Below are 10,333 nucleotides of genomic sequence, written 5' to 3' on the forward strand. Positions count from 1 at the left end.
CCGGCGACTTATAGTCCAAAGCCAGGCTCGTTTAACAAACCTGTTTCTGCATACAACAAGTTTAAAGTGTCATGGCGGTTTACCGCCGGACGGGTCATAATGCCCAACATATAACCCGGGTTTATAACCAAGGTTGTACTTAAAAATAATCAAATATGAAATATATCATACCTGTGACATTGAATCACATTGTTGGTTGTACCAACTTTTTGTAGTAAGGGTGATAATCCCAATCTTGAGTACTGATAACTCCTTCCATATTGTGTCGGTTTATGATAAAATTGTACCGGGTTGTGATAAACACCGGATTAACCACATATAATACTGGCGACTCGTAGTCAAACCAGACCAGGCTGATAGTCTCTGGATTATAACTTGATCATGTACTGACAACTTGTAGTTGAAAGCCGAGCCGGGTTGATAAACACCGGTTTACTCCATAATAGGATGGTAACAGAAAATCAAACCGGGCAGATAGTCTCCGGATTAAGATTTGACCGTGTTCCATCAATTTGTAATTGAAAGTTTGAACCGGTTTAAAACTTTGTCGGTTTAAAAATGCAACAAAAAGAAAGAAATATCTATCAAAGAAAATTGTGAGGCAAAGGCAATGATAAAACCGTTTGCAAAAAGAGGCTTATTTGAGCCGATCAGATGGCGTTACCATGGTTGGACACGACCAAGCTCCCGATAGGTGTAGCTATGGTTCAAGTCAGCCAGGTCCCCCAAATGAAACCGTGGCATTTATGCCGATCAAGAGGCATGGCAATGGTTCGGGTTCGACCAAGCCCCCAAGTGATTCTGTGGCCTTAGGCCGATCAAGAGGCGTGACTGGTTCAGACGTGACCAAGTCCCCAAGTGGTCTAGTGGCTCTCGCCTATCAAGAGGTATTGCATTGGTTCAGACACGACCAAGCCCCCAAGTGATATAACATGATGCTTTTGAAAAGCTAACTCAAGGGGTAAACCGGAGGCCACTTTAGAACAACTCCGTGTAACCACACATGATGTAAAAAAACAGAGACCCCGCTTTATGAAGCAGAAGCCCCCATGTGATCAATAATATGTCAGGCCAGTAAGGCGGGATACCCATGTTTGAACCGCACATCATGGCAGTAAGTCCCCTTCGGCAACTTTTAACTTTTTGCAAGAGATAAATTCTTCTTGAACCAGGATTTTGAACCGGATATTGAGAGCTTCAAAGCTTTGTGGGAGACATCTTGAACCGGATTTTAAACCGGAATCTTCATTTTCAACCGGAAAATTTTCTGATGGCCTTTAAACTCGAACTTGCGAGAAATTAATTCCTTTTTGAACCGGACATTGTTAAACCGGATTTGAGCGCTTCAGAGCTTTGTGGGAGAACAGATTTCCCTTGAACCGGGCTGTAAACCGGATATTTGAGAGCTTCAGTCAGACTGTCTTCCCTTGAGCCGGATTTTAAACCGGAATCCTTTCTGATGACCTGGATCTTCTTCATTGAGCCGGGATTTTGTAACTGTCATATACTTTCTAAACCGGAAATTTTCTGACAGCCTTTAAACTTTCATCACTATAACAGTAGCCTCCGGGACCGGGTTATCCTTCCCTCCATCATCCTGGGGTTCTTAAATTTGCTGAAACTGGCAATATTCGCTGAGTCATGTCATTGTAGCCCCCGAGTCTCAAAGGTGTCTCGAGGAGTTGGCTTGAGACTCTCCATATTTGACCGTGATATAAACCGGCATAACTTGTATATCATTGGCGTTGATAGCACGATGTGAATCCATAGAAGGTTGAGGTGACTGCGGCGGGTTGTAAATGATCCCATATGAGCCATGTCAGCAACTCAGCCAATGGTTTCTTCCAACTGGCGATTTGAAGTTAACCAAAACTGTAGTGGCGGCGACTTGTGCGCCTGCCCATTGAACCATCCAGTGCAAACGGTGGTTTGATGATAATTTGTCTCCAATTTGAAAGAAAACCGGGCTATCCAAGCTGTGACTTGTTCATACCCAATAAACAGCTCATGCAGACAGATGTGGCCCGGTATGTTGATGTAGACCAGGCCGCGAGAGACGGACGACAAAAACGACCGCAACATCAGAGGCAGCTCGGATAGATGAATCGGCCGCGGAATTGTAAAGCGGTGCAGATAGGGAAGATCGGCACCAGTGTCGTAAACCGGCACGGACGGGCGATTTAATTGCAGGCGTGGTCCCGGCAAGCTGATGTAAACCTGGCCACAAGAATGGCAACTTGCTCACGTTCATTCACCGGGTGGTATGACACGGATGAAACGTCAGTGCAGAACGTTGCTAACGCGTGCTTCGTACCCACGGTATAGACCACGTTTACAATGAATAATTGTCCTGCATATCAAAATTTACGGTCGAAAGTAATTGTTCCTTTTATAAAAACAATATATGTCAACAAAATAACTTAGATAAACATCACCTGACTTGTCCGGACGATGGATAATCCATATATATATAGCTCCCATGAATCATCCATGGCAGTTTCATGGTGCTTTAACCACTCTCTTGAAGATATCTTAAACCGGGGTGACTCTTATTTCAGGAGACCTTAAATCGGGGCGGCAGCGGCGGGTTACGACAGCAGGTGCTGAGCCCAGGTGGGTGATTCGGCGAGGCAGGGTCCTGCTAGGCCCAAATGGTGGCGGCGGCGACCCAGCGCGAGACTGAGGCCGGAGCATAGCCGTAGTGGCATGTTGCAGGAGCGACTTGGCACGGGGACTCGTGCCAAGGCAGAGGTGACGCAGCAGCAGGCGATCTGGCAGCTCGAGGCGCCGCAGCGGCCGAGCAAGATTGGGAGCCGAGGGCAGCTCGGAGTGAGGCGGCAAAGTCAAGGACTGACTCTGAACCGGACCGTGACAGCGGCGGCGTTTTTGTCGTGCAAGGAAGTGGCAGGTCAAACGTAGGAGTCCGTGTATATGGATAACTCACTCCTGGGTCGTGACTGTTTCCGGTTGATATCAGTTGAACAGATCGGGGTGTGGTCTTCCTTTTGGTGATTGAAAAACTGAACCAATACTACTAGTAGCTTCGCGTACTAGTGCTAGTTGCTGACCTTGACCAAAGCAATGATTAAAAACGAATGTGAACCTTTCAAGCCCCTTACACGAACAACCGCCGTGGAGTATATTTGTTGTAGTGTCGCTTTCATGAGAGCAGTAGCATAATCAAAGTAATACTACTCTGAACCGTAACAACAGATCTCTTAACGAAACCACCTTGGGGTTGGATCCTTGTTTGCACACACGTTTGTTGATTGATCTGACAAAGCGCCCAGCGGATGCAGCATAATTCCTGCCAACCTCGGCGACAAGTGATTGTAGAAAAATTGATCTTAACTTCGGACTTCGACTGATCACGTTGTATCGGTGGCACACAATAGAAACTCCAAACCATGGGTTTAGCCGCCTGGTGCCGAAGATTATCTCCTCTCGAGTTTTCTTCATTCGGCCAATTGTGACCTTCTCGATCCCTGTGAAAGATCCCTCCAAGAACTCATCACCACCGTGCGCGAGCCCCACGGTGGGCGCCAACTGTCGTGGAATTGTCACAGCAGATGTCCTTAGTGTCAGGACTTAGTCGCGAGGCCAACGCATCTATGTGGTAGCTTGAGAGGCGTTGAGCGGGACGAGAGACACGATGTTTTACCCAGGTTCGGCCCCTCACGGTGGAGGTAAAAGCCTACATCCTGCTTCATTGATATTGATGATGATGATCACGGTTACAAGAGTGCTCTATCTCGAGAGCTATTGTCTAAACCTAACTTGTCCAACTTGTGGAACTTGTCAATCTTCTGAATCTTGTCCCACTTTTGGGGAGCCCTGCCCCTCCTTATATATGTTGGAGGGGCGGGTTACATGTAGAGTCCTATTAGGATTAGGACTAGTCTATATCTAATACAAACAGGATACAAGTCCATGTCTTAGCTCCTTGTAAGATAAATGTTCCTCATGCCTTTCCTCTTAAACCAGCCCACCATAGTATGAACCGGCCTTCTGGGCCATGGGCCTCGTCATCCATCTGACCCGCCCGCCGGGTTACTAATGAACCGCCAAGACCGGGCGGGTAGCCGGTGAACCACCAAGCTCCAGGCGGGTTACTAGTGAGTCATCCAGTCCGGCCGGTTTATACTTCCGGCCGATTTACGCCACGGGGTATATCCCCGACACCAACTGAAGGCCCATAAGATTTAGCGGACCATAATGGGCCGGCCTAGCTAAAGGCCCACAAAATTTAGCAGACCATAATGGGCCACCCAGCTAAAGGCCCACATGATTTTGCAGACCATAATGGGCCGGCCCAGCTAAAGGCCCACAAGATTTTGCGGACCACAATGGGCCGGCCCAGCTAAAGGCCGACAAGATTCTGCAGACCATAATGGGCCGGCCCAGCTAAAGGCCCAACATTCTCTGTCAAATCGGCCCGTCAACGGCCTGTCCTAAACTTGTCATCAACGCGGCCCATGGTCACTTCTGGCCCGTTAACAGTTCGCTAAGTAATTGGGCCAAATTATGGCCCGGTGTATTTCCGGCCTGTTAAAGGTCCGGCTTCATTTGGGCCCATTTACAGGCCATCAAAACTTTCGGCCCATAAATGACCGTGAAGGATTTGGGTCATATTCGGCCATGTCTGACATTCGGCCTGTTAGAGGCCCACTATAGCTTTGGGCCACTTTCGGCCTGTTGTCATTTTCGGCCTGTTAACGCCGGACGTAAACCATGGGCCATATGTGGCCCAACGTCATATTGGGCCCATTAACGGCCCATATAAAAATGATGATAATCTAGCCCGACCGAAGTTCCGGTCTGTTAAAGGCCCGTGTATTAGGTTGGCGCATTTACGGCCCGTTCGAATTTCGGCCTGTCAAAGATCCGCATCGTAAATGGGCCACCATTTCGGCCTGCTAAGTCCAGTGGGTTATTTGGCACAATTAGGGCCCAATCTCACTTTCAGTCTATTAAAGGTCCATGTTTTTATGGGCTCGAGATATTTGCACCTGTAAACGGCCTATTTTTACTGAGGGCCCAAATTATGTTTAGGCCTGTTAAAGGCCCACTATGGGCACAAGCCTACCAGAAAAATATGAAAGTTTATGCTGATTTAGGCCCATATATTTTTAGTGGGCTACATGCCAATTTCGGCCCGTAAACGTTTTTAGCCCAATTGGAATGGGACCGACGAATGTTGGCCTGTTGGGCTCCTACGAAGCTTTCGGCCGAATACATTACTAAGATAAACCTACACTATACAAAAACAGTGTCGTAATTACTGCAACCTAAGGTAGCATCATAAATGTTGTATCACAACAAAATAAATTCCAACCATACAACAAAAGGCCTGTTGGCATAAAGTTACAGTCCTTCCAAATAAAAGCACCATCAGATGTATAGAAGCACAGATCATTTGACCTGAGTGCTAATGTTTCAAGCTGTAGAATCTGATGGAGCAGCACGATCTCCACCTTTTTTCCGCCATTGCTCTTGAACAACGAAGCGAATGTCTGATAGTCTGGTTTCAAAACCATTCATATCTTGACGACATTTCTCAACCACTATTCTTGTTTCCGAAACAATGTCAATTAGGGATTGGACTTGTGTCTGGAGCACAGATATATCACTCTGTCTAGCAGGTAGATTTTGTTCAGTAGGCGATTTGGACGAGGTTACCTTGACAACCAACCCAGAATTACGCAGGAAGGTGCCTTCTGCACTGTTAGTGGAGAGATACTGACGCACTGCATCAAGAGGTGACATTGTGCCTGTCGTAGCCTCGTCACCTTCAGGTGGTTGTGGCTGTTAAATCATTTGTTCCATAGCTTCCTGAAAGTTTGAACTTGTAGATTAGTGTACCAGATAAGTTACTAATGAGATAAAAACAAACAAAGTAGGTTAAACGTTTATACATAACTTATTTTGGTGAACTACTTTAATACATTAGCATGTATTGTAGTGCCAACTACATAATAAAATCACTTTCGAAACATATGTCCATGTAGCATGCCTACTGTGTTGTCTATTTCCTCACATTCGTTGACATCTAAGGATAAAGAGATATAAAACAAACATGCTATTTTAACATTGTGTGCGCACGTGAACATAACAACTAGATTACAGATCAAGACCAAAATAATATCCTTCATCTCTTTTAAACCATGTAAGGTGCAATGATACGTTAATACAACTGTGAATAAAAGTGAACAGAGTAACTGACATTGGCTGCAAACCAAGTAGTTAAATGAACACATCACAGTACCAATCAGTTCAAGGCAGGAGGAGTAAGGACTTACAACAACGGCTTGAACTGGTGCACTCATGCCCTTCATCTTGCTGGTGTGGCAATCCTTGAAGATTTGCACTGCATTCGGTTCAGGTTCTTTTTGGTCCGCACGAGCTTTCCTCTGTATTTGGAAAAAGTCAATATAGATACGATAATATGGCACAAAAAAAGAAGGAAGTAGCAGCTATTTACAAGAGCCTCATATAGTGCAATATAGCTACGAGATCCTTTTGTCTGTTGGAATTTCACTTTAGAATGGTTGGTTTTGTTCTTCAAACAGTTAGCCTAGAAGAAGATACACTTGTAAGGCACATACATAAATACAAGTTCAATATGTGGTCTGATCAAATACATATAGCCTACCTGATACTTTGGATTAGACCAGTGTTTAACGAGGGCTGTCCAGTCTTCATCTGTAATATATTCCACTGGAGATGTTTGGGCGATTTCATTGTTAGCCTTGCCTTCAAAGTGAGATTTTCTAAGGTGGTACCGATACTGTCGCAGAGCAGACTAAAAAACATGAGTGCATGGTTGTTTAGTTGCATCATCTTTCGGATCCAACTTGAACCTCATCTGCTGAAAAAAGAATGTGAGTCTTATTAGGAGGAAGCTAGAAAGTATGGGACAGAGCAAGACAATATTACTAATTGCGATGAATAACATTACTTATGGATAAATGGTCAAGGAAGGTGTTAAACTGGGTATTGTCTTTCTCATTCCTATACTGGATCCACGTTGGGAGGATACGTGCATGACACCTAACAGCAACGGCTGCGTCTGATACTAACTTGGCCGACTCTGTAGCATCACGTGGCCTTTTTAAACCTGCCTCAAAATGGATCTTCATTCTTCCTCCTTTAGATTTTGTTAATCTGTCAAGCATTATCCCTGATGTCTGTTCCCGCTTGCACCGTGGTGCTAGTTCAACAACGAATATGGAAAGTGTTAGTGTACATCAAACTGTGAGAGTACATATAAAGGAGCATGCAACTGCAACTTGACTCGGTCAGGTATCGTCTTGGTGTTGATGCTCACGAGGTTCATCTGATCTTGCCAAGTCCTGTTGTGTCAGCAGTGCTTCGGAAGTAGTGTTAGGTGTGAAGGCAGCTTGGGAACTGGCCAGTTCCGGAGCAAACGAACGAGTAACTGGTTGAGATGCTGGTACAGTTGAAGTGGATGCTGCAGCTGGTGGAGCAGGTGATACTGTGTTTGTAGATTTAGCCGGTGGACTTGGACCTTCTACTGCACTATAAGTACCAGCAGAATCTTTTCTGTTTCACCCGACGAGTAACAACACTCCCTACTATATTATTTTCCTTGCTCTTTTTGACTTTGCCATGTCAAGCTCTACCCACAACACAAAAGAATAAAATCACTCTTCAGAACTCATTGATGCATGATACAGACAAGCAATACTTTGGTGTAAGACAACCGTATGAGGATGGAATATGTAAGAAAAACAGGACAATATGACATATTCACAGCTACGATGTGCAAACTAAGCAGAAGGATTTTCAAGAAAATAGAAGTAATGCAAGCTAGAAACCATATGAAAGATGCAACCAATATTACTCTGCCAAGTTAAAAGTGTCTTGTCATAAATGGCAATTCGAAAAATTAGAAGCAGTACAACGTAGAAATCAATGCAAGATGCAACCACTATCAAACTGCCATGTTAAAAGCGTCCAATCATGAGTGACTGATGCGGGATACACAACAATAGTACTTTGATGTAAGAACATGGTATGATAGATAGATGAAGTGTATTCTAGACACAGAAAGCCATGTCATATGCACATGTATAACGTATAAAGTCAGCAGGTGCAATTGAATCAAAATAGAAGAAATACAGGCTAGACAACATATGCAACATGAAACCAATTATCACACTATCAACTTAGAGCAAGCACCTGCTATGGTGGAGTACGGGAGATGAACTCATCATGTAGACTTGGGACTTCAACTTCATTAGCAGTAGTAGTGGCAAATCTAGAGAGTCTCTGTTTGCGTCGGTGCGGAGGACCACCAACATCCCCTAACTTACTCTTTTCCTTCCTATTTTCTGATATTGCCTTATGAAGTCAAAACCACAAGAAGATGAATAAAATTAGCTCTGCATAACTGGTTGATGCATGATACAGACGAACACTACTTTGATGTAAGGCAAGCGCAGGATAGGAGGATGGAATATATACAAAAAAAGACAACATTTCATATTCACACATACGATAGGAGGATGGAATATGTATGAAAAACAGTAAGCGGAAGGCATTTCAACAAAATTAGAAGAAATGAAAGCTAGGCACCATATGAACATGCAACCAATATCACTCTATCAGGTAAAAAGTGTAAGTGTCTCGTCGTAAGTGCCATTTCAAGAAATTAGAAGCAGTACAAGCTAGAAGACAATGCAAGATGCAACCTACATCACAGTCCCAAGTTAAATGTGTCTTATTGGTAAATGATCGTTGCAGGTATAAGTTGTAAGCTACGCAGATGCAATTTAACATAATCAGAAGCAATACAAACTAGACATCGTACGGAAAATGCAACCACGTATAACAGTTCCAAGTAAGAGCAAGCACCTGTGATGGAGTAGGGGAGATGTGCTCATCATGTACAGTATGTTCTAGAAACAGGAACACGTGTCATATTCACAGGCATTATGTGTATAGTAAGCAGATGCAATTCAAGTTAGAAGCAATACAAGCTAGACATCATACGCAACATGCAACCACATATAATAGTGTCAAGTTAGAGCAAGCACCTGTGATGGTGGAGTAGGGGAGATGTGCTCATCATCTACATAGCTACGTTCACTGTCCAACCTTGTGTTGTCTTGCGAATCTTGTTGGGAGGATGGCGGAGTAGAATCTGTAGAGACCCCCTGTTTGAGTTGCTCCGAAGAACCACCATCATCCACTGCCGGACTAATTTCCTTCAGCTGTAATAATTTTGCATTGTGAAGTCAAACCGATAAGAAAAAGGAATAAAATTCGCTCTTCAGAACTCATTCATGCATGATACTGACGAACACTGCTCGGATGAAAGGCAAACACATGATGCGAGGATGGAATATGTATGAAAAATAGGATGGTGTGACATATTCACACCTATGATGTGGTAACTAAGCAGAAGGCATTTCAACAAATTAGAAGCACTGCAAGCTAGACATCATATGAAAGATGCAACCAATATCACTCTACCAAGTTCAAACTGTATGGTGTTTCAACAAATTAGAAGCAGTACATGCTAGAAATCATATGCAAGACACAACCAATATCACAGTGGCGACTTAAAGGTGCCTTATCATAAGTGACTGATGCGCGATATACAAGAATAGTAGTCTGATGTAGAAACATGAACACATGTCATATTCACAGGCATTATGTGTAAAGTAAGCAGATGCAATTCAAAAAAGTTAGAAGCAATACAAGATAGACATCATACGCAACATGCAACCACATATAATAGTGCCAAGTTAGAGAAAGCACCTGTGATGGTGGAGTAGGGGAGATGTGCTCATCATCTACACAGCTACGTTGACTGTCTAGCCTTGCGTTGTCTTGCGAATCTTGTTGGGAGGATGGCGGAGTAGAATATGTAGAGAACCTCCGTTTCAGTTGCTCGGAAGGACCACCATCATCCAATGCCTTGCCAATTTCCTTCAGCTTTATTGATTTTGCATTGTGAGGTCATACCGACAAGAAAATGGAATATCATTCGCTCTTCAGAACTCATTCATGCATGATACTGACGAACACTACTCTGATGAAAGGCAAAGTCATGATACGAGGATGGAATATGTACGAAAAAATGGACGGCTTGACATATTCACACCTATGATGTGGTAACTAAGCAGAAGGCACTTCAACAAATTAGAAACACTGCAAGACACCATATGGAAGGTGCAATCAATATCACTCTGCCAAGTTAAAACTATCTCGTCATAGGTGGCGTTCATCAAACTAGAAGCAATACATGCTAGAAATCATATTCAAGATGCAAACCAATATCACACTGCCAACTTAAAGGTGTCCC

This window comes from Triticum dicoccoides, chromosome 4A (assembly GCF_002162155.2).
Source record: "Triticum dicoccoides isolate Atlit2015 ecotype Zavitan chromosome 4A, WEW_v2.0, whole genome shotgun sequence".
In the NCBI taxonomy this organism is placed as follows: domain Eukaryota; kingdom Viridiplantae; phylum Streptophyta; class Magnoliopsida; order Poales; family Poaceae; genus Triticum; species Triticum dicoccoides.